Here is a 26,968-nt window from a genome sequence, read left to right on the forward strand (position 1 = left end):
GACAGGCCTCCACCAGCCGCCGCACCAGCCCGAAATAGCTCCCAGGCAGAGCCTCTCCAGGCCACAGTCGAACTAGGAGGCCCTTCATGGCCTATTCGGCCGCCTTGTGGAGCTCGACAAGTTGCTTCAGCTGGTCGCTCAGGGGCACGGGGTGTCCGGCCTCAGCGTACTGAGACCAGAACACCTTCTCCGTCGAGCTGCCCTCCTCGGCTCGATAGAATGCGGCGGCATCAGATACACTCCGGGGAAGATATGCGAACGCTCCTGGAGAGCTCCGGATTCGGGTAAGTAACAGGTAACTCACGTTTATGTGTTTGCTTTGCATAAAGAATGCCTTACCCGCCGCAATCTTCTTCACCTCATCCAACTCCTGGAGGGTCTTCTGGGACTCGGCCTTGGCAGACTTGGCATTTTCTATAGCTGCCGCGAGCTCGGACGCTCGCATCTTCGAGTCAAGCTCCAAACTCTCATGTTTCTTCATGAGAACCTGGAGCTCTTGCCGCACCTTGCCAACCTCAGCCTCATACCTCTCCCGCTCGGTGCGCTCCAGGCTGCACTCTTCTCGGCCTCGAGCAGCGCTTGCTTAAGGGTCGCCACCTCAAACATGGCCCCTGCAATAGCCATGTCAATCCTGTCATTTTTTGCAATTGCACCTTTTTATATACATATTAAAACAGGGTATTTCTTACCTACCTTCTCCTCGAGCTGCTTCTTGGCACGCCTGAGCTCTTGCTCGGACTTCTCGAGACTCTGCTTCAACACGTCCACTTCCGCAGTCAGTGCGGCGGACGCTAGCAGAGAAGCCTGCATATGCATATTGACTCCTTTTGTTAGACTCCTGTGAATTCTTTGATCCTCTATTCGGCTTTTCTTCCCGAACGCCCAACAGAGCATAAGGGGCTACTGTCTATGCGGTAACATTATTTGAACATTCTTTACTTACCTCAAAGCCTGTTAAAAGGCTTGTACAAGCTTCAGTCAGTCCGCTTTTGGCGGACTGAACCTTCTGGATCACCGCACTCATAATAGTGCGGTGCCCCTCATCGATGGAGGCACCTTGGAGCGCCTCCAACATATTATCCAGTGCCTCCGGTTGGACGGAGGTCACCGGCATGGTAGGCTTGCTCCTCTTGGAAGGAGGTCGCCCGCCGGACTCTGGAACCCTTGAAGATTCCGGAGCTGTGTCCGGCCTTAAGCCGGACTTGGAGCCCTGGGGGTTTTCATCCCCTTTACTCCTGGAGTCCGGGAGGTCGCCTTGCGGCGCCTCCAGGACCGCCTCCTCCCGGCTTCGAACCTGTTGGGACAACACTTCGGTGTCGTCCGCAGGGCGGGGGGATGAAGCCGTCGGAAGCGAGTTCACCTCCGACGGGTCCAGTGAGCCGCTTGACGATGCGTCGAGCCGGTCCTTGGGTGGGCTGCATAAACATATTCGACATAAGGAAAAGTTGTGCAAAAAACGAATACTATGAATTACCCCAGTATCCGGACACTTACGATTTCGCCAGGGGCTTGGCCCTGGGCTGCCACTCCTCTTTGTCATCATCAGCGTCAGTGGAGCAGTCCGGAGGAAGGGTTTTCCCCTTCTTGGACCCTCCGGCCTCCTCGGAGAGGGCGGCTTTCCTTTTCTTCTCTCCTCCCGCTGGAGGGGGAGAGGTCTCTTCTTCTTCCTCCTCGTCTTCACGAGAGGAAGGCGCTTCGGGACCGTCGGATGACGAATCCGACACCTCCTGGCGCCGGGCACTCTTTCGAGTCCCCGTGGCCCTTTTCGTGGCCTTCTTCTCCGGCACCACATAGGGCGCCGGAACCAGCAGCTTCGCCAAGCGAGCGTTCACTAGGCCTTCGGGCAAAGGAGCCGGATAGTTGATCTGTCCGGACGTCACCTGCCAATCCTGTCAAAGGTAAGGGAGCTTAGATCCCGCATGGAGTCAAACTATGAAAAACTAATATCCTGTAAAAAGGAAAAAACAGCTTACCGCGTGAGCGTGATGCCGCGTACTGAATCCGCGATCCTCGGTAGCGGATGCGGAGGCCTCGGCACCCTTGAAAAGCACCCTCCAGGCATCTTTGTACATCGTGTCGAAGAGCCTGCTCAGAGTTTGGTGCCGCGCCAGATCGAACTCCCACAGGTTGAAAGCCCGTTGTTGACATGGGAGGATCAGGCGGATGAGCATAACCTGGACTACATTGACAAGTTTGAGCTTCTTGTCCACCAGGGTTTGGATGCATGTTTGGAGTCTGGTCAGCTCTCCTTTTTTACCCCATGACAGGCCCGTTTCCTTCCAGGAGGTGAGCCGTGTAGGGGGTCCGGATCGAAACTCGGGGGCTGCGACCCATGCGGGGTCGCACGGCTCCGTGATATAAAACCACCACGACTGCCACCCCTTCAGGGTCTCCACAAAGGAGCCCTCGAGCCACAGGACGTTGGCCATCTTGCCAACCATGGCACCGCCGCACTCTGCCTGGCTACCGCGCACCACCTTCGGCTTGACGTTGAAGGTCTTTAGCCATAAGCCGAAATGAGGGCAGATGCGGAGGAAAGCCTCGCACACGACGATAAACGCTGAGATGTTGAGGATGAAGTTCAGGGCTAGATCGTGGAAATCCAGGCCATAGTAGAACATGAGCCCCCGGACAAATGGATGCAGAGGGAAGCCCAGTCCGAGGAGGAAATGGGGGAGAAATACCACCCTCTCATGGGGCCTAGGAGTGGGGATGAGCTGCCCCTTCTCGGGGAGTCGGTGCGCGATGTCGCTGGCCAGATATCCGGCCTTCCTCAGCTTTTTTATGTGTCCCTCTATGACGGAGGAGACCATCCACTTGCCTCCTGCTCCGGACATGACTGGAGAAGGTCAAGGTGGTAGTGCGGACTTGGGCGCTGGAGCTCGAGTGTGCAAGAATGGATAGGCAAAGGAGGAAGAAGGCGTGGGTGCAAAGGTGGATCCTTATCCCCTTATATGGGTGGGCGCGACTACATGCCCCTACCAGCCTAGTAAAACTTGCTTATCTCCAAGCGCCGTAATCAAAGGCGCGGTTGGGTTACCCACGCCCGTATTGATGAGAATCCCAGAATAAAGGGACACGATCTCTGCTTTGACAAGACGTGCCAAGGAAACCGCCTCGCATAACGTGCTGAGGCGGGATAATGAAATGATTTGGATAAAGGCTTGGCCGGGGCGTTTCGCACCACGGAATACGTCAGCAGATTAGATTTGTGTTAATATTATTATTCTCTCTATGGCAATATGTGGAAACTTATTTTGCAGAGAAGGACACTATCTTTGTGTTCAAAATCTTCTATGAAGTGCTTGGAGGAGGAACCCGCCTTGCAATGCCGAAGACAATTTGCGCGCCGGACTCTTCGTCATTGAAGCCTGGTTCAGGGGCTACTGAGGGAGTCCTGGATTAGGGGGTGTTCGGATAGCCGAATTATACCTTCAGCCGGACTCCTAGACTATGAAGATACAAGATTGAAGACTCCGTCCCGTGGAAGGCAAGCTTGGCGATACGGATGTTCAGATCTCCTACCATTATAACCGACTCTATGTAACCCTAACCCTATCCGGTGTCTATATAAACCGGAGGGTTCTAGTCCGTAGGACAACAAAGACATCAACAATCATACCATAGGCTAGCTTCTAGGGTTTAGCCTCTCTGATCTTGTGGTAGATTAACTCTTGTATTACCCATATCATCAATATTAATCAAGCAGGACGTAGGGTTTTACCTCCATCAAGAGGGCCCGAACCTGGGTAAAACTTCATGTCCCCTGCCTCCTGTTACCATCCGGCCTAGACGCACAGTTCGGGACCCCCTACCAGAGATCCGCCGGTTTTGACACTGACAGCCGCCTTTGGCAGATTGCTTGGTGTGCTCCTGCTCTGATCATCTGAGCTGCTAGAGGGACTAGTGCCCTCACTCAAGTGAACCTGCTCCTCAGACCTGTTCTGACTGTCACTGTGAATAGATTATAGATGATGTAGAGTGGATGAGCATCACAAAGTACAGAGGTTTTTGCAAAAGAATGAATTAAAAACTTAGTTTTAGTTTTCCACAGAAAGTATTTCAGATCTACCGATTTGCAAACTCGGTGATACTGAAGCAGCTTTTGGAACCTAAACTAGTGAACTCGATCAGACTGAGTCACAGCTCGGTGGCACCGAGACTGCTAGGGTTTCACAAAGTGCTGAACTCGGTCGCACCGATTTGCAATTCTCGGTCAGACCGAGAATCACATGTGCAATGGCCTGAGCCAAATCGGTGGAACCGATTTCATCAACTCGGTTGGTCCGAGATGGTTTCGGCGGAAACCTAACCCTAAATTTTCAATTCATGGCTAAACTATGGAGTGTTTTCGATGGATAGAATGATCTCAATCATGGCAAGATACATGGCAAAGCAATGTGGTGGGGAATCGGAGTTAGAACAGCACAAAGTTCAAGTCCATACCCTAGTTCAGCGATGAACTTGCTACGGCGGCAATGGCGGAGACGATCCCGTTGACGACGGCGGAGACCAGCGACAAGGAGGATGATCCGGAGACCCAAGGAGGCAGAGCAGGCTAAGCGCGGGCGAGGAGGATCGGAAAGTTTTCCAAAAATTTGACCTGTGGATATATATAGCCTGACCCTGTCGGTGTGACCGAGTGGAACAACTCGGTGTGACTGAAAAGTTCAAATCGGTTGCACCGAGATTGAAAACCTAGATCGACTTAGTGATCTCGGTATGAGCGAAATGGATGAATCGGTCAGACCGAAACACACAAAGAAGTTTTGGCAGTTTAAGTCTATGACAAACCGGGGACTCCAAGTGCTCCTCACACAAAGTGGTTTGAATCTGACTTGATCAAACTATGTGATGCAGCATGAATAGAGTTTGAGACGAGAAAAGCATAGATAGCTAGAGAAGGTTCTTAGGCATTCTTGTCCATACACTTGGCCAAAAGAAAAGGAAACCAATCAATCAAAAGAACAAGTGGATGTCCTCGAATGAGTAAATTATGCAACCAACATGCTCACATAATAAAATGACAAATGAAATATGTGGCAAAGCATGCACAAACAATTCTAGCATCTATCAAGCAATTGGCGATGACTAGGTCATCTATATATGAGTATATTGACTTAGGAGTCAAATGAGAACATTTGATCATAGGTCATACTCATCGTTTAAGCACAAGTGGGGTTACCACTTTTACATAAAGCGTTGTTGTGTTCACACCATTAGAGTTGCTTTAACTCAATTGTTAGAGCAAAGCTCCCCCTAGATGTGATATCCCCCTAAGAGGGATGAAGTAACCTTGGGTTTTGTCGATGATGACTTCATGTAGGTGTTGAATATGTGGATGCTCTAAGTTGATGTAGATCATTCAGAGCTGTCCTTTGGAGTGAGTTGCACTTTCAATACCTACACGGGTTAGTCCCACAAGGAACAAACAAGGATATCCATAGACATAGAGTGATGCACACACAAGATGATGTCTATGAGAGCGTTAGGTTACCTTGTCCCTTGTCTTACCAACAAGAGGGTTTGCGACTCCTTGAACTAGTGCAAGATGTGGAAGTTGATTGCACTTGTTCTTGCCAAAATGATAAGAGTGAAGTATGTTGGCGGAGTCACCCTCAAGAACTCTCTAGTTCTTCTTCTTTGGGATCCACACCATCTTGATGGGAACCCTCGGAGTTGTAGTTGTACTTGATGAAGTGGAACTTGATGTAGTCTTGGGAGCCCACTTGACCAAGGCCTTAGGAGCTTCTTCAAATGCATCAATTTCCTCTTGAAGCTTGTCCTTGCCTTTTTGCTTGTGGTCTTGTGGTGGAAGATCATCTTGAGCTTGTGTCCCCTTAAAAGAAGTAGGATCATACTTCTCTTGTTGAGGAACAAACTTCGTCTTGGGGTATTGATCTTCTTCCCACTCAACTCCATTGGCATTGAACTTTCGTTCAAAACCAATACCTTGATTCTTCTGGTGCCTTCCTTGCTTGCGTACAATTTCCTCGAATTGCTTACTCCCGGCAAGGCTCTTGTAAACACCTTTCCCTTCAATAACCTATTTTCTTGCTCAAGTGTAACTTGGCTAAGAGAATCATTAGTGGAATCAAGAGAACTACTAGAAGCAACAATATTGGATTTGGCATGATTATTGTTACTACTAGAAGAAGAATCCTTCTTGTTCTTGTTACTAGACTTGACTTGAGGCGTGTAAGTGGATAAGAATAAATGCTTGGCAATGTAAGAAGAACTTTTCTTACAAAGATCATCATTGATTGCCTTTAAGAAATCATGCTCTTGCTCAAGATTGAGCTTCTCAAAACGTAATTTCTCATGAGTCCTTAAAAGTTCTCGATGATCTCCTAAGATAGTTTCATGAGCTAACTTAAGAGTGTTTAGTTCTTTAGTTAGAGACTCAATCTTCTCCTTATCATTTTCATTCGTTTCATTTTGATTAGCATGATTAATTGACGTTTCATCATAGTATTCATCACTAGAGTTGTCAAAAAGTAAATCATCATCACCTAACAAGTCATCTTCATCACTATTGAAATCAACATACTCGGGGTGTGATACCTTTGGGCCTTTAGCCATGAAGAATCTTCCAATTCCTTCATTTGGTGAATCAAATATGTCGTAGGAGTTGGTTGACACAAGTGCTAGACCGGCAACACCTTCATCTTGAGTATATTCGGAGTCGGAGTGATAGCTTCTCTCGGAGTGACTGTCGGAGTCGGAGCCGGATACCCATTCACCAACATGAGCTTGATGTCTTTGTTTTGTGTAGCTCCTTGATGACTTGTCCTTCCTTTCCGAATCCTTGCTTCTCCGAGAGGGTCTTCGTTCATAACGATCACCCCTACTCCTTCTCTCCCTCGATGGTGATTCTTCTCTTCTACTTCTTCTTTTGGGAGAATCTTCTCTTCTCTTGTGGGGAGCCGTACACTCATTGGAGTAGTGTCCGGGTCTTCCACAATTGTAGTAGTTTCGCTCTCGACTAGAAGATCTTTTGTCATTGTAGGACCTTGACTTGGAACTTCTCTCTTTTCTTCTATTCTTGTAGAACTTGTTGAAGTTCTTCACCATTAGGCTCAATTCTTCATTGAAGGTTTGTTTCTCACTTGATGATGTGGGAGCTTCACATGAGGCTTTGTAAGCACCACTTGACTTGTTACGGAGCTCCTCCTTGTCCTTGAGTGACATCACATGAGCAACAATTCTTCCAATGACTTCCGTTGGCTTGAGATCTTTGTAATTTGGCATCATTTGGATCAATGTGCATACTGTATCGTATTTTCCATCCAAGGCTCTTAGGATCTTCTTGATGATGAATTTGTCGGTCATCTCTTCACTTCCTAAGCCGGCAATCTCATTTGTGATAAGAGCAAGCCTAGAGTACATTTCAGCGACACCTTCACCATCCTTCATTTTGAACTTGTCAAGTTGACTTTGAAGCACATCCAACTTGGATTCTGTCGGCGTTCTAGGAATGGGGGTCCCCAGACTTGCCTGCCTGCGGCCTGCGGCGTGGCTCAAAGGGGGCCCAGCACGGCCCATCTTCATCAACACAAGACTCAAGACCCTCGTGGGGCGGACGACGTGGAGCTTCCTCAGGCGCAGCCTCATCAGGCTGGCTCACGAGGAGGCGGAGAGATCAAGGCGGGGTACCTCACGAGGTGCCCGTGAGGCAAGCCATGACGATCAAAGGCGCCAGGCGGGTGCCAGCCCGCGCAGCGTCCTCCTTTCCTCTTTGGTGCAAAGGGGGCAAGCGCAGCCGCGGAGTACCGAGGCATCAGGCAAAGGTTGCCACTTAGGTGCAACGAGACCAAGACCAGGAGGACTACGAGACAGAGGTCACCATGGAGCCCAAGACGGCGTCATCACCAGAGCTTTGCGCAGGCGAAGACTACTTTTGTCAGGATAGCTGATAGTTGCTGTCCCCCTTTAAATTAGCCGCCATTGTTGGCTCCCTTCCCGCTCGATATTTGGGAAGAGGACCAGGGCCTCTATAAATAGGACCAGCCACCCACATAACAAGAGGAGGCAGTGAGAGCCGGTGAGAGAGAGGCGGTGAGTGAGAGTGAGTGAGAATTAGTAGCGGTTAGAGGGAGAGAGAGGAAGAAAAGGGCGACTGAACTGCTCCTAACAGTTCATTGCCCCAGCCAAGAGCAGACCCTCGCGAGGTTGTTCTTCCTTGTATTGTTCATCATCATCAGCCCCAAGAGGCAATCCACCCGCCACACAATGGAGTAGGGTATTACACCGCAACGGTGGCCCGAACCAGTATAAACCTTGTGTCTCTTGTGTAGTTCTTTCAGTAGTATAGATCTTTGCGAGACGGAGAGTTAGAAGGCGTAATCTCCGCGCGCACCCCAGAGTTCGAACCTTAAGGGTTTGCCGGAACCCGAAATCCAACAGATTCCTTGACGGAGTTGGTACCTTCGTGCATATCAATCAAAGTATCCCAAATTTCCTTTGCATTCTCAAGACGGCTGATTTTGTTGAATTCTTTGTGGCACAATCCGTTGAAGAGGATATCACAAGCTTGAGCATTGTATTGCAGCATCTTCAACTCTTCCGCGGTAGCTTCATGATTTGGTTCTCTCCCATCAAAGAATTCACCTTGCAAGCCAACACACACAATAGCCCAAATGGCGGGGTTTTGTCCAAGAATATGCATTTTCATCTTATGCTTCCAACTAGCAAAATTAGTACCATCAAAGTAAGGACCTCTACGGTGGTAATTTCCCTCGCTAGATGCCATACTCTCCTAGGTTGTGAAACCAAGGCTATGACTTCCAAAACCTATGAAAATCAAGGAAAATGGAAACCTGGCTCTAATACCACTTGTAGGATCGAAAGTATTTCTAGAGGGGGGTGATTAGACTACTTGACCAAATAAAAATCTAGCCTTTTCCCAAATTTAGTTCTTGGCAGATTTTAGCAACTTTGTACTGGTCAAGCAATCTTAACACAATTCAAGCAAGCATGCAAAGAGTATATGAGCAGCGGAAAGTAAAGCATGCAACTTGCAAGAATGTAAAGGGAAGGGTTTGGAGGATTCAAACGCAATTGGAGACACGGATGTTTTGTTGTGGTTCCGATAGTTGGTGCTATCGTACATCCACGTTGATGGAGACTTCAACCCACGAAGGGTAACGGTTGCGCGAGTTCACGGAGGGCTCCACCCACGAAGGGTCCACGAAGAAGCAACCTTGTCTATCCCACCATGGCCATCGCCCACGAAGGACTTGCCTCACTAGCGGTAGATCTTCATGAAGTAGGCGATCTCCTTGCCCTTGCAAACTCCTTGGTTCAACTCCACAATCTTGTCGGAGGCTCCCAAGTGACACCTAGCCAATCTAGGAGACACCACTCTCCAAGAAGTAACAAATGGTGTGTTGATGATGAACTCCTTGCTCTTGTGCTTAAAATGATAGTCTCCCCAGCACTCAACTCTCTCTCATAGGATATGGATTTGGTGGAAAGAAGATTTGAGTGGAAAGCAACTTGGGGAAGGCTAGAGATCAAGATTCATATGGTAGGAATGGAATATCTTGGTCTCAACACAAGTGTAGGTGGTTCTCTCTCAGAAAATATAGGTTGGAAGTGTAGGTTTGTTCTGATGGCTCTCTCCATGAATGAAGAGGTGGTGGATGGGTATATATAACCTCCACACAAAATCTAACCGTTACACATAACTTTCCAAACTCGGTGGGACCGAATGGTTAAACTCGGTCGGACCGATTCAACAAAGCTAGTGACCATTAGGGTTTTCGGTGGGACCGACATGCAACTCGGTAGGACCGATATGATTAGGGTTAGGGCATAACGTAATCTCGGTGAGACCGATTTTGGTAATAAGCTAACCAGAGAGTTGGTCAGGTAAACTCGGTGGGCCCGATCGCTCATTTCGGTGAGACCGAAACGTTATGAAGAAAAAACAGGGAGTTTACATTGCAATCTCGGTGGGATCGGTCGCTCATCTCGGTGAGACCGAAATGCTACAAAGGGAAACAGAGAGATTACAATCCCATCTCGGTGAGACCGAGATCCCTATCGGTGAGACCGATTTGCCTAGGGTTTGCGGCAATGGCTATGACATTTGAAACTTGGTGGCGCCGAATAGAAAGAATCGGTGGGGCCGAGTTTGACTTTTGGTTTAGGTCATATGTGGGTGTGAGAAATTAGTTGAGGGTTTTTAGAGCATATCACTAAGAATTTTGAGCAAGAACCTCATTAAGCAACACCTCATCCCTCCTTGATAGTATTGGCTTTTCCTATAGACTCAATGTGATCTTGGATCACTAAAATAGAAAATGTGGAGTCTTGAGCTTTGAGCTTGAGCCAATCCTTTGTCCTTAGCATTTTGAGGGGTCCACTTTTCTCATCCATGCCATGCCAATCATTGAGCTTTCCTGAGATATTAATCTTGAAATAGCATTAGCTCAATGAGCTATATGTTGTTAGGAATTACCAAAACCACCTAGGGATAGTTGCACTTTCAACTTTACTAGTGTTTATAGCAACCCCTCAGTATTTGATACTAGTTCCGTTGCTGAGATTACTAACTCAAAACGGGAGTTGCAGAATGAACAGAGACTAGTTAAGGGTGAAGTGACGATGTCCGTTGGAAGTGGTTCCAAGATTGATATGATCATCATCACACACTCCCTATACTTTCGGGATTAGTGTTGAACCTAAATAAATGTTATTTGGTGTTTGCGTTAAGCATGAATATGATTTGATCATCTTTATTGCAATACGGTTATTCATTTAAAGTGAGAGAATAATTGTTGTTCTGTTTACATGAATAATACCTTCAATGGTCATACACCCAAGGTGAATGGTTTATTGAATCTCAATCATAGTGATACACATATTCATAATATTGAAGCCAAAAGATGCAAAGTTAATAATGATAGGGCAACTTATTTGTGGCACTGCCGTTTAGGTCATATTGGTGTAAAGCGCATGAAGAAAATCCATGCTGGTGGGCTTTTGGAATCACTTGATGATGAATCCGTTGATGCTTGCGAGCCATGACTCATGGCCAAGATGACAAAGACTCCGTTCTTCGGTACAATGGAGCGAGAAACAGACTTGTTGGAAATAATACATACTGATGTATGCAGTCCGATGAGTGTTGAGGCTCGCGGCAGGTATCGTTATTTTCTGACCTTCACAGATGATTTGAGTAAGATATGGGTATATCTTCTTGATGAAACATAAATCTGAAACATTTGAAAAGTTCAAATAATTTCAGGGTGAAGTGGAAAATCATCGTAACAAGAAAATAAAGTTTCTATGATCTGATCATGGAGGAGAATATTTGAGTTACGAGTTTGGTCTTGATTTGAAACAATGCGGAATATTTTCGCAACTCACGCTGCCTCGAACACCATAGCGTAATGGTGTGTCCAAACATCGTAACCGTACTTTATTAGATATGGTGCAATCTATGATGTATCTTACCGATTTACCACTATCGTTTTGGGGTTATTCATTAGAGACAACTGCATTCACGTTAAATAGGGCACCATCTAAATCCGTTGAGACGACGCCATATGAACTATGGTTTGTCTAGAAACCAAAGTTGTCGTTTCTTAAAGTTTGGGGTTGTGATGCTTATGTGAAAAAGTTTCATCCTGATAAGCTCAAACCCAAATCGGAGAAATGTGTCTTCATAGGATACCCAAAGGAGATAGTTGGGTACACCTTCTATCACAGATTCGAAGGCAAGACATTCGTTGCTAAGAATGGATCCTTTCTAGAGAAGGAGTTTCTATTGAAAGAAGTGAGTGGGAGGAAAGTAGAATTTGATGAGGTAACTATACCTGCTCCCTTATTGGAAAGTAGTTCATCACAGAAATCTGTTCCTGTGACTCCTACACCAATTAGTGAGGAAGCTAATGATGATGATCATGTAACTTCAGATCAAGTTACTACCGAACCTCGTAGGTCAACCAGAGTGAGATCCACACCAGAGTGGTACGGTAATCCTGTTCTGGATGTCATGTTACTTGACCATGACGAACCTACGAACTATGAGGAAGCGATGATGAGCCCGGATTCCGCGAAATGGCTTGAGGCCATGAAATCTGAGATGGAATCCATGTATGAGAACAAAGTATGGACTTTGATTGACTTGCCCGATGATTGGTGAGTCATTAAGAATAAATGGATCTTCAAGAGGAAGACGGACGCTAATAGTAGTGTTACTATCTACAAAACTCAAATTGTCGCAAAATGTTTTCGACAAGTTCAAGGTGTTGACTACGATGAGATTTTCTCACTTGTATCGATGCTTAAAAGTCTATCTGAATCATGTTAGCAATTGCCGCATTTTATGAAATCTGGCAAATGGATGTCAAAATTGTATTCCTTCATGGATTTCTTAAACAAGAGTTGTATATGATGCAACCAGAAGGTTTTGTCTATCCTAAAAGGTGCTAACAAAATGATCAAGCTCCAGCGATCCATCTATGGACTGGTGCAAGCATCTCGGAGTTGGAATACACACTTTGATGAGTTGATCAAAGCATATGGTTTTATACACACTTGCGGTGAAGCCTGTATTTACAAGAAAGTGAGTGGGAGCACTACAGCATTTCTGATAAGTATATGTGAATGACATATTGTTGATCAGAAATAATGTAGAATTTTCTGGAAAGCATAAAGGAGTATTTGAAAAGAGTTTTTCAAAGAAAGACCTCGATGAAGCTGCTTACACATTGAGCATCAAGATCTATAGAGATAGATCAAGGCGCTTGATAAGTTTTTTCAATGAGTACATACCTTGACAAGATTTTGATGTAGTTCAAAATGGAACAATCAAAGAAGGAGTTCTTGCTTGTGTTGCAAGGTGTGAAGTTCAGTAAAGACTCAAAAACCCAACCATGGCAGAAAATAGAAAGAGAATGAAAGGTCATTCCCTATGCCTCAGTCATAGGTTCTATAAAGTATGCTATGCTGTTTACCAGTCCTATTATATAACTTAGCATGATTCTGGCAAGGGAGTACAATAGTGATCTAGGAGTAGATCACTGGACAACTGTCAAAATTATCCTTAGAGGACTAAGGAAATATTTCTTGGTTATGGAGGTGATAAAAATAGTTCGTCATAAAGAGTTACGTTGATGCAAGATTTTTACATCAATCTAGATGACTCTAAGTCTCGATCCGGATACATATTGAAACTGGGAGCAATAAGCTAGAGTAGCTCCATGCAGAGCATTGTAGACATCGAAATTTGTGAAATACATACAGATCCGAATGTTGCAGACCCGTCGACTAAACTTGTCTCACAAGCAAAACATGATCACTCTTTGGGTGTTAATAACATAGCGATGTGAACTAGATTATTGACTCTATTAAACCCTTTGGGTATTAGTCACATGGAGATGTCAACTAATCACATAAAGATGTGAACTAGATTACTGACTCAAGTGCAAGTGGGAGACTGAAGGAAATATGCCCTAGAGGAAATAATAAAGTTATTATTTATTTCCTTATATCATGATAAATTTTTATTATTCATGCTAGAATTGTATTAACCGGAAACTTAGTACATCTGTGAATACATAGACAAACAGAGTGTCACTAGTATGCCTCTACTTGACTAGCTCATTGAATCAAAGATGGTTATGTTTCCTAACCATAGACATGATTTGTCATTTGATAAACGGGGTCACATCATTAGGAGAATGATGTGATTGACTTGACCCATTCCATTAGCTTAGCACTTGATCGTTTTTAGTTTAATGCTATTGCTTTCTTCACGACTTATACATGTTCCTATGACTATGAAATTATGCAACTCCTGATTACCGGAGGAACACTTTGTGTGCTACCAAACGTCAAAATGTAACTGAGTGATTATAAAGGTGCTCTACAGGTGTCTCCGATGGTACTTGTTGAGTTGGCATAGATAGAGATTAGGATTTGTCACTCCGATTATTGGAGAGGTATCTCTGGGCCCTCTCGGTAATGCACATCACTATAAGCCTTGCAAGCAATGCAACTAATGAGTTAGTTGCGGGATGATGCACTACAGAACGAGTAAAGAGACTTGCTGATAACGAGATTGAGCTTAGGTATTGAGATACCGACGATCGAATATCGGGCAAGTAACATACCGATGACAAAGGGAACAACGTATGTTGTTATGCGGTTTGACCGATAAAGATCTTCGTAGAATATGTAGGAGCCAATATGAGCATCTAGGTTCCGCTATTGGTTATTGAAAGGAGATGTGTCTCGGTCATGTCTACATAGTTCTCGAACCCGTAGGGTCCGCACGCTTAATGTTTGGTGACGATCGGTATTATGAGTTTATGTGTTTTGATGTACCGAAGGTTGTTCGGAGTCCCAGATGAGAACGGGGACATGATGAGGAGTCTCAAAATTGTTGAGATGTAAAGATCGATATATTGGACGACTATATTCGGACACCAGAAAGGTTCTGAGTGATTCGGGTATTTTTCAGAGTACCGGAGAGTTACGGAATTCGCCGGGGAGTATATGGGCCTTATTGGGCTTTAGGGGAAAGAGAGGGGGGAGGCTGCACGCCCCCCAAGGCTTAGTCTGAATTGGACTAGGGGGAGGGGCTGCGCCCCCTCCTTCCTTCTCTTCTCTTTTCCCTTTCCTTCTCTCCTACTCCTACTACATGGAAGCAGGGAATCCTACTCCCGGTGGGAGTAGGACTCCCCAGGGCGCGCCATAGTAGAGGGCCGGCCCTCACCCTCCACCACTCCTTTATATACGGGGGAGGGGGGCACCCCATGGACACACAAGTTGATCATTGATCCCTTAGCCGTGTGCGGTGCCCCCTCCACCATAATCCACCTCGATCATATCGTAGCGGTGCTTAGGCGAAGCCCTGTGTCGGTAGCAACATCATCACCATCATCATGCTGTCGTGCTGACGGAACTCTCCCGTGAAGCTCTGCTGGATCAGAGTTCGTGGGACGTCATCGAGCTGAACGTGTGCTGAACTTGGAGGTGCCGTGCGTTCGGTACTTGGATCGGTTGGATCGTGAAGACGTTCGGCTACATCAACCGCGTTCTCATGACGCTTCCGCTTACGGTCTACGAGGGTACGTGGACGATACTCTTCCCTCTCGTTGCTATGCATCACCATGATCTTGCGTGTGCGTAGATTTTTTTTTTGAAATTACTACGTTTCCCAACAATGGATCACCATGATCTTGTGTGTGCGTAGGAATTTTTTTTGAAATAACTGCGTTCCCCAATAGTGGCATCCGAGCCAGATTTATGCGTAGATGTTATATGCATGAGTAGAACACAAAGGAGTTGTGGGCGTGGGTATATACATATTGCTTGCCATTACTAGTTGATTCTTGATTCAGCAGCATTGTTGGATGAAGCGGCCTAGACCGACATTACGCGTATGCTTACGCAAGACTGGTTCTACCGACGTGCTTCGCACACAGGTGGCTAGTGGGTGTCAGTTTCTCCAACTTTAGTTGAATCGGATTCAATGAACAGGGTTCTTTCTTAAGATCAAAAAGCAATCACTATACCGCGTTGTGGTTTTTGATGCGTAGGTAAGAACGGTTCTTGCTCAACCCGTAGCAGCCACGTAAAACTTGCAACAACAAAGTAGAGGACGTCTAACTTGTTTTTGCAGGGCATGTTGTGATGTGATATGGTCAAGACATGATGCTAAATTTTATTGTATGAGATGATCATGTTTTGTAACACAGTTATCGGCAACTGGAAGGAGCCATATGGTTGTCGCTTTATTGTATGAAATGCAATCGCCATGTAATTGCTTTACTTTATCACTAAGTGGTAGCGATAATCGTAGAAGCAATATTTGGTGAGACGACAAAGATGCTTCGATGGAGATCAATGTGTCAAGCCGGTGACGATGGTGATCATGACGGTGCTTTGGAGATGGAGATCAAAGGAACAAGATGATGGTGGCCATATCATATCACTTATATTGATTGCATGTGATGTTTATCTTTTATGCATCTTATTTTGCTTAGTTAGAGAGTAGCATTATAAGATGATCTCTCACTAAATTTCAAGGTATGAGTGTTCTCCCTGAGTATGCACTATTGCTACAGTTCGTCGTGCCGAGACACCACGTGATGATCGGGTGTGATAAGCTCTATGTTCACATACAATGGGTGCAAGACAGTTTTGCACATGCAGAATACTCGGGTTAAACTTGACGAGCCTAGCATATGAAGATATGTCCTCGGAACACTGAGATCAAAAGGTCGAGCGTGAATCATATAGTAGATATGATCAACATAGTGATGTTCACCATTGAAAACTACTCCATCTCATGTGATGATCGGACATGGTTTAGTTGATATGGATCACGTGATCACTTTGATGATTAGAGAGATGTCTATATAAGTGGGAGTTCTTAAGTAATTTGATTAATTGAACTTTAATTTATCATGAACTTAGTACCTGATAGTATTTTGCATGTCTATGTTATTGTAGGTAGATGGCCCGTGCTGTTGTTCCGTTGAATTTTAATGCGTTCCTAGAGAAAGCTAAGTTGAAAGATGATGGTAGCAACTACACGGACTGGGTCCGTAACTTGAGGATTATCCTCATTGCTACACAGAAGAATTACATCCTGGAAGCACCGCTAGGTGACAAACCTGCTGTAGGAGCAACGCCAAATGTTGTGAACACCTGGCAAAGCAAAGCTGATGACTACTCGATAGTTCAGTGTGTCGTGCTTTACAGCTTAGAACCGGGACTTTAACGATGTTTTGAACATCATCAAGCATATGAGATGTTCCAGGAGTTGAAGTTAATATTTCAAGCAAATGTCCGGATTGAGAGATATGAAGTCTCCAATTAGTTCTACAGCTGCAAAATGGAGGAGAATAGTTCTGTCGGTGAATATATACTCAGAATGTCTGGGTACTGCAACCACTTGACTCAGCTGGGAGTTAATCTTCTTGATGATAGTGTCATTGATAGAGTTCTTCAATCACTGCCACCAAGCTACAAGATCTTCGTGATGAACTATAATATGCAAGGGATGGATAAGACGATTCCTGAGCTCTTCGCAATGCTAAAGGCTGTGGAGGTAGAAATCAAGAAGGAGCATCAAGTGTTGATGGTCAACAAGACCACACGTTTCAAGAAAAAGGGTAAAGGGAAGAAGGGGAACTTCAAGAAGAACAACAAGTCAGTTGCTGCTCAAGTGAAGAAACCCAAGTATGGACCTAAGCTTGAGACTGATGAGTGCTTCTACTGCAAAGGGACTGGTCACTGGAAGCGGAACTGCCCCAAGTATTTGACGGAGAAGAAGGATGGCAAAGTGAAAGGTATATTTGATATAATGTTATTGATGTGTACCTTACTAATACTCGCAGTAGTGCCTGGGTATTTGATACTGGTTCAGTTGCTAACATTTGCAACTCGAAACAGGGGCTACAGATTAAGCGAAGATTGGCTAAGGACGAGGTGACGATGCACGTGGGAAATGGTTCCAAAGTCGATGTGATCGCCGTCGGCACGCTACCTCTACATCTACCTTCAGGATTAGTTTTAGACCTAAATAATTGTTATTTGGTGCCAGCGTTAAGCATGAACATTATATCTGGATCTTGTTTGATGCGAGACGGATATTCATTTAAATCAAAGAATAATGGTAGTTCTATTTCTATGAGTAATATCTTTTATGGTCATGCACCCTTGATGAGTGGTCTATTTTTACTAAATCTTGATAGTAGCGATACATGATACGTCTCCAACGTATCTATAATTTTTGATTGTTCCATGCTATATTATATCCAGTTTTGGACATTATTGGGCTTTATTATACACTTTTATATTATTTTTGGGAGTAACCTATTAACCGGAGGCCCAGCCTAGAATTGCTGTTTTTGCCTATTTTAGGGTTTCGCAGAAAAAGAATATCAAACGGAGTCCAAACAGAATGAAACCTTCGGGAATGTGATTTCCAGAACGAACATGATCCAGAGGACTTGGACCCTACCTCAAGTAATCAACCAGGAAGGCACGAGGTAGGGGAGCGCGCCTACCCCCCCAAGTGTGCCCTCCACCCTCGTGGGGCCCACGTTGCTCTGCCGACGTACTCCTTCCTCCTATATATACCTACGTACCCCCTAACTACCATATACGGAGCCAAAACCCTAATTCCACCACCGTAACTTTCTATATCCACGAGATCCCATCTTGGGGCCTTTTCCGGAGCTCCGCCGGAGGGGGCATCGATCACTGAGGGCTTCTACATCAACACCATAGCACCTCCGATGAAGTGTGAGTAGTTTACTTCAGACCTAGGGGTCCATAGTTATTAGCTAGATGGCTTCTTCTCTCTTTTTGGATCTCAATACAAAGTTCTCCCCCTCTGTTGTGGAGATCTATTCGATGTAATCTTCTTTTGCGGTGTGTTTGTTGAGACCGATGAATTGTGGGTTTATGATCAAGTTTATCTATGAACAATATTTGAATCTTCTCTTATTTCTTTTATGTATGTTTGGTTATATTTGCAAGTCTCTTCGAATTATCAGTTTGGTTTGGCCTACTACATTGATCTTTCTTGCAATTGGAGAAGTGCTTAGCTTTGGGCTCAATCTTGCGGTGTCCTTTCCCAGTGACAGTAAGGGCAGCAAGGCACGTATTGTATTGTTGCCATCGAGGATAACAAGATGGGGTTTATATCATATTGCATGAGTTTACCCTCTACATCATGTCATCTTTCTTAAAGCGTTACTCTGTTCTCTTGAACTTAATACTCTAGATGCATGCTGGATAGCGGTCGATGTGTGGAGTAATAGTAGTAGATGCAGGCAGGAGTCGGTCTACTTGTCTTGGACGTGATGCCTATATACATGATCATACCTAGATATTCTCATAACTATGCTCAATTCTGTCAATTGCTCAACAGTAATTTGTTCACCCACCGTAATACTTATGCTCTCGAGAGAAGCCTCTAGTGAAACCTATGGCCCCGGGTCTATTTTCCATCATATTAATCGTCCAATACTTAGTTATTTCCTTTGCCATTTATTTTACTTGCATCATTATTTCCCTTTATCATAAAAATACCAAAAATATTATCTTATCATATCTATCAGATCTCACTCTCGTAGGTGACCGTGAAGGGATTGACAACCCCTTTATCGCGTTGGTTGCGAGGAGTTTATTTGTTTTTGTAGGTGCGAGGGACTCGTGTGTGGCCTCCTACTGGATTGATACCTTGGTTCTCAAAAACTGAGGGAAATACTTACGCTGCTCTGCTGCATCACCCTTTCCTCTTCAAGGGAAAACCAACGCAGTGCTCAAGAGGCAGCAAGAAGGATTTCTGGCGCCGTTGCCGGGGAGTCTACGCAAAAGTCAACATACCAAGTACCCATCACAAACCCTTATCTCCCGCATTACATTATTTTCCATTTGCCTCTCGTTTTCCTCTCCCCCCCACTTCACCCTTGCCGTTTTATTCGCCCTCTCTCTCTCCATCCTCCCTCTCTTTCTCTATTCGCCTCTTTTTCCCCGTTTCTTGTTTGCTTGTGTGTCGGATTGCTTACTTGTCACGATGGCTCAAGATAATACTAAATTGTGTGACTTTACCAATACCGACAATAATGATTTTATTAGCACTCTGATTGCTCCTCTTACCGATGTTGAATCTTGTGAAATAAATGCTGCTTTGCTGAATCTTGTCATGAAAGATCCGTTTTCCGGCCTTCCTAGTGAAGATGCTGCTACCCATCTAAACAACTTTGTTGATCTGTGTGATATGCAAAAGAAGAAAGATGTGGAAAATGATATTGTTAAATTGAAGCTATTTCCTTTTTCGCTTAGAGATCGTGCTAAAGCTTGGTTTTCGTCTTTGCCTAAAAATAGTATTGATTCGTGGAATAAGTGCAAAGATGCTTTTATATCTAAGTATTTTCCTCCTGCTAAGATCATCTCTCTTACAAACAATATTATGAATTTTAAGCAACTTGACCATGAACATGTTCCACAAGCTTGGGAGAGGATGAAATTAATGATACGTAATTGCCCTACACATGGTTTGAATTTGTGGATGATTATACAAAAAATTTATGACGGATTCAGTTTTGCTTCTAGAAATCTTTTAGATTTGGCCGCGGGAGGCACTTTTATGGAAATCACTTTAGGAGAAGCTACTAAACTCCTAGATAATATTATGGTTAATTATTCTCAATGGCACACTGAAAGATCTACTAAGAAGAAAGTGCATGCGATAGAAGAAATTAATGTTTTGATTGGTAAGATGGATGAACTTATGAAATTATTTGCTAATAAAAGTGTTTCTTCTGATCCTAATGATATGACTTTGTCTACTTTGATTGAGAATAATAATTAATCTTTGGATGTGAATTTTGTTGGTAGGAATAATTTTGGTAACAACGCGTATAGAGGAAACTTTAATCCTAGGCCGCATCCTAGTAATTCCTCTAATAATTATGGTAATTCCTACAACAATTCTTATGGAAATTTTAATAAGATACCCTCTGATTTTGAATCTAATATTAAAGAATTTATTACCTCGCAAAAGAATTTCAATGCTTTGATTGAAGAAAAATTGCTTAAGATTGATGAGTTGGCTAGGAACGTTGATAGAATTTCTCTTGATGTTGATTATTTAAAACTTAGATATATTCCTCCTAAGCATGATATCAATGAGTGTCTCAAAGCCATGAGAATTTCCATTGATGAGTGCAAAGAAAGAACCGCTAGGATGCGTTCTAAGAAAGATTGCTTTATAAAAGCGTGTTCTTCTAGTTTCCATCATAATAAAGATGATCTAAAAGTTATTGATGTGTCCCCTGTTAAATCTTTGTTTTGCAATATGAATCTTGATAATGATGGGACTGAATATGATCCTACTTTACCTAGAAGACGTTCCAAAAATTCGGAGCCTTTAGATCTTGATGCTACAATTGTTAAAAGTGGGATTAAAGAAGTTAAAACTTTAAATATTAATGAACCCACTATTTTGGATTTCAAGGAATTTAATTATGATAATTTCTCTTTGATAGATTGTATTTCCTTGTTCAATCCGTGCTAAATTCTCCTCATGCTTATAGTCAAAATAAAGCCTTTACCAAACATATCGTTGATGCTTTGATGCAATCTTATGAAGAAAAACTTGAGTTGGAAGTTTCTATCCCTAGAAAACTTTATGATGAGTGTGAACCTACTATTAAAATTAAGATTAAATATCATGAATTCTATGCTTTGTGTGATTTGGGTGCTAGTGTTTCCATGATTCCAAAGACTTTGTGTGATTTGCTAGGATTCCGTGATTTTGATGATTGCTCTTTAAACTTGCACCTTGCGGATTCCACTATTAAGAAACCTATGGGAAAAATTAATGATGTTCTTATTGTTGCAAATAGGAATTATGTTCCCATATATTTTATTGTTCTTGACATAGATTGCAATCCTTCATGTCCTATTATTCTTGGTAGACCTTTCCTTAGAACGATTGGTGCACTTATTGATATGAAGGAAGGGAATATTAGATTCCAATTTCCGTTAAGGAAAGGCATGGAACACTTCCCTAGAAAGAAAATTAAATCACCTTATGAATCTATTATGAGAGCCACTTATGGATTTCCTTCCAAAGATGGCAATACCTAGATCTATCCTTGCTTTCATGCCTAGCTAGGGGCGTTAAACGATAGCGCTTGTTGGGAGGCAACCCAATTTTATTTCTATTCCTTGATTTTTGCTCCAGTTTAGTAATAAATAATTTATCTAGCCTCTGTTTTGGTTGTGTTTTTTCTGTTTAATTAGTGTTTGTGCCAAGTAGAACCGTTGGGAAGACTTGGGGAAATTCTTTTTAATCTTGCTGTAAAAAAACAGAAACTTTAGCACGCACGAGAACTGGTACCATTTTTATTTGGAAAGTGATATTTAGTTAATTATTTTTGTAGATGATTAATAGATAAACTCCTCACGTCCAGAAATTTATTTTAGAATTTTTGGGGTTCGAGATATTGTGTTAGCTACAGATTACTACAGACTGTTCTGTTTTTGACAGATTCTGTTTTCCGTGTGTTGTTTGCTTATTTTGATGAATCTATGGCTAGTAAAATAGTTTATAAACCATAGAGAAGTTGGAATACAGTAGGTTTAACACCAATATAAATAAGGAATGAGTTCATTACAGTACCTTGAAGTGGTGTTTTGTTTTCTTTCGCTAACGGAGCTCACGAGATTTTCTACATTAAGTTGTGTGTTGTGAAGTTTTCTAGTTTTGGGTAAAAGATTTGATGGATTATGGAACAAGGAGTGGCAAGAGCCTAAGATTGGGGATGCCCCGGAAGGCATCCCCTCTTTCGTCTACTTCTGTCGGTAACTATACTTGGAGCTATATTTTTATTTACCACATGATATGTGTTTTGCTTGGAGCGTCTTGTATTATTTGAGTCTTTATTTGTTAGTTTCCACAATCATCCTTGCTGCACACACCTTTTTGAGAGAGAGACACATGATTCGGAAATTGTTAGAATACTCTATGTGCTTCACTTATATCTTTTTGAGTTATATTGTTTTTGCTCTAGTGCTTCACTTATATCTTTTAGAGCATGATGGTGGATTTGTTTTATAGAAACTTTTGTTCTCTCATGCTTCACTTAGATTATTTTGAGAGTCCTACAAAACAGCATGGTAATTTGATTTAATTATTTTAGGCATTCAAGATTAATAAAAAAATTCTTATGAGTGTGTTGAATACTATGAGAAGTTTGAAACTTGATAATTGTTTTGAGATATGGAGATGGTGATATTAGAGTCGTGCTAGTTGAGTAGTTGTGAATTTGAGAAATGCTTGTGTTGAAGATTGTGATTCCCGTAGCATGCACGTATGGTGAACCGTTATGTTAAGAAGTCGGAGCATGATGTATTTATTGATTGTCCTCCTTATGAGTGGCGGTCGGGGATGAGCGATGGTCTTTTCCTACCAATCTATCCCCCTAGGAGCATGCGCGTAGTACTTTGCTTCGATAACTAATAGATTTTTGCAATAAGTATGTGAGTTCTTTATGACTAATGTTGAGTCCATGGATTATACGCACTCTCACCCTTCCACCATTGCTAGCCTCTCTAATACCGCGCACCTTTCGCCGGTATCATACACCCACCATATACCTTCCTCAAAACAGCCACCACACCTACCTATCATGGCATTTCCATAGCCATTGCAAGATATATTGCGATGCAACTTTCCACCGTTCCGTTTACTATGACACGCTCCATCATTGTCATATTGCTTCGCATGATCATGTAGTTGACATTTTAGTTGTGGCAAAGCCACCGTTCATAATTCTTTCATATAAGTCACTCATGCATCATTGCTATCCCGGTATACCGCCGGAGGCATTCATATAGAGTCATACTTTGTTCTAGTATCGAGTTGTAATCATTAAGTTGTAAATAAATAGAAGTGCGATGATCATCATTCATAGAGTATTGTCCCAATAAAAAAGGCCAAATAAAAAAAGAAGGCCCCAAAAAATAATAAATAAATAAAAAGGGGCAATACTACTATCCTTTTTTTCACACTTGTGCTTCAAAGTAGCACCATGATCTTCATGATAGAGAGCCTCCTATGCTATCACTTTCATATACTAGTGGGAATTTTTCATTATAGAACTTGGCTTGTATATTCCAACGATGGGCTTCCTCAAAATGCCCTAGGTCTTCGTGAGCAACCAAGTTGGATGCACACCCACTTAGTTCTTTTTGTTGAGCTTTCATATACTTATAGCTCTAGTGCATCCATTGCATGGCAATCCCTACTCACTCACATTGATGTCTATTAATGGGCATCTCAGTAGCCCGTTGATACGCCTAGTTGATGTGAGACTATCTTCTCCCTTTTTGTCCTCTCCACAACCACCATTCTATTCCACATATATAGTGCTATGTCCATGGCTCACGCTCATGTATTGTGTGAAGATTGAAAATTTTTGAGAACACCAAAAGTATGAAACAATTTCTTGGCTTGTCATCGGGGTTGTGCATGATTTAAATACTTTGTGTGGTGAAGATGGAGCATAGCCAGACTATATGATTTTGTAGGGATAACTTTCTTTGGCCATGTTATTTTGAAGAGACATAATTGCTTAGTTAGTATGCTCGAAGTATTATTATTTCTATGTCAATATTGAACTTTTGTCTTGAATCTTTCGGATCTGAATATTCATACCACAATTAAGAGAATTACATTGAAATTATGCCAAGTAGCACTCCACATCAAAATTTCTGTTTTTGCCATTTACCTACTCGAGGACGAGCGGGAATTAAGCTTGGGGATGCTTGATACATCTCCAACGTATCTATAATTTTTCGATTGTTCCATGCTATATTATATCCTGTTTTGGACATTATTGGGCTTTATTATACACTTTTATATTATTTTTGGGACTAACCTATTAACCGGAGGCCCAACCTAGAATTCCTGCTTTTTTGCCTATTTTAGGGTTTTACGGAAAAAGAATATCAAACGGAGTCCAAACGGAATGAAACCTTCGGGAACGTGATTTTTGGAACGAACATGATCTAGAGGACTTGGACCCTACGTCAAGCAATCAACCAGGAAGGCACGAGGTAGGGGGGCGCCTACCCCCCCAGGCGTGCCCTCCACCCTCGTGGGGCCCATGTTGCTCCACCGACGTACTCCTTCCTCCTATATATACCTACGTACCCCCAAACTACCAGATACGGAGCCAAAAACCTAATTCCATCGTTGTGACATTCTGTATCCACGAGATCCCATCTTGGGGCCTTTTCCGGAGCTCCGCCAGAGGGGGCATCGATCACGGAGGTCTTCTACATCAACACCATAGCCCCTTCGATGAAGTATGAGTAGTTTACTTTAGACCTACGGGTCCATAGTTATTAGCTAGATGGCTTCTTATCTCTTTTTGGATCTCAATACAAAGTTCTCCCCCTCTGTTGTGGAGATCTATTCGATGTAATCTTCTTTTGCGGTGTGTTTGTTGAGACCGATGAATTGTGGGTTTATGATCAAGTTTATCTATGAACAATATTTGAATCTTCTCTGATTTCTTTTATGTATGATTGGTTATCTTTGCAAGTCTCTTCGAATTATCAGTTTTGTTTGGCCTACTAGATTGATCTTTCTTGCAATGGGAGAAGTGCTTAGCTTTGGGTTCAATCTTGCGGTGTCATTTCCCAGTGACAGTAAGGGCAGCAAGGCACGTATTGTATTTTTGCCATCGAGGATAACAAGATGGGGTTTATATCATATTGCATGAGTTTATCCCTCTACATCATGTCATCTTGCTTAAAGCGTTACTCTGTTTTTAACTTAATACTCTAGATGCATGTTGGACAATGGTCGATGTGTGGAGTAATAGTAGTAGATGCAGGCAGGAGTCGGTTTAATTGTCTTGGACGTGATGCCTATATACATGATCGTACCTAGATATTCTCATAACTATGCTCAATTCTGTCAATTGCTCAACAGTAATTTGTTCACCCACCGTAATACTTATGCTCTCGAGAGAAGCCTCTAGTGAAACCTATGGCCCCCGGGTCTATTCTTAGTTATTTCCTTTGCCGTTTATTTTACTTTCATATTTATTTCTCTTTATCATAAAAATACCAAAAATATTATCTTATCATATCTATCAGATCTCACTCTCATAGGTGACCGTGAAGGGATTGACAACCCCTTTATCGCGTTGGTTGCGAGGAGTTTATTTGTTTGTGTAGGTGCAAGGGACTCGTGTGTGGCCTCCTACTGGATTGATACCTTGGTTCTCAAAAACCGAGGGAAATACTTACGCTGCTCTGTTGCATCACCCTTTCCTCTTCAAGGGAAAACCAACGCAGTGCTCAATAGGTAGCAATACACATGTTCATAGTATTGAAGCCAAAAGATGCAGAGTTGATAATGATAGTGCAACTTATTTTTGGCACTGCCGTTTAGGTCATATTGGTGTAAAGCGCATGAAGAAACTCCATTCTGATGGACTTCTGGAATCACTTGATTATGAATCACTTGGTACTTGCGAACCATGCCTCATGGGCAAGATGACTAAAACTCCGTTCTCCGGAACAATGGAGCGAGCAACAGAGTTATTGGAAATCATACATACTGATGTATGTGGTCCAATGAACATTGAAGCTCGTGGCGGATATCGTTATTTTCTCACCTTCATAGATGATTTAAGCAGATATGGATATATCTACTTAATGAAACATAAGTCTGAAATATTTCAAAAGTTCAAAGAATTTCAGAGTGAAGTGGAAAATCATCGTAACAAGAAAATCAAGTTTCCGCGATCTGATTGTGGAGGTGAATATTTGAGTTATGAGTTTGGAGTTCATTTGAAACAATGCGGAATAGTTTCGAAACTCACGCCACCCGGAACACCACAGCGTAATGGTGTGCCCGAACGTTGTAATCGTACTTTACTAGATACGGTACGATCTATGGTGTCTCTTACTGATTTACCGCTATCATTTCGGGGTTATGTTTTAGAGACGGCTACATTCACGTTAAGTAGGGCACCATCTAAATCTGTTGAGACGACACCTTATGAACTGTGGTTTGGCAAGAAACCCAAGTTGTCGTTTCTTAAAGTTTGGGGCTGCGATTCTTATGTGAAAAAATTTCAACCAGATAAGCTCGAACCCAAATCGGAGAAATGTGTCTTCATAGGATACCCAAAGGAGACTGTTGGATACACCTTCTATCACAGATCAGAAGGCAAGATATTCGTTGCTAAGAACGGATCCTTTCTAGAGAAGGAGTTTCTCTCGAACGAAGTGAGTGGGAGGAAAGTAGAACTTGTTGAGGTAATTGTACCTGCTCCCTTATTGGAAAGTAGTTCATCACTGAAATCAGTTCCAGTGATTCCTACACCAGTAAGTGAGGAAGCTAATGATGATGAACATGAAACTTCTGATAAAGTTACTACCGAACCTCGTAGGTCAATCAGAG

This window comes from Triticum urartu, chromosome 2 (assembly GCF_003073215.2).
Source record: "Triticum urartu cultivar G1812 chromosome 2, Tu2.1, whole genome shotgun sequence".
Lineage (NCBI taxonomy): Eukaryota > Viridiplantae > Streptophyta > Magnoliopsida > Poales > Poaceae > Triticum > Triticum urartu.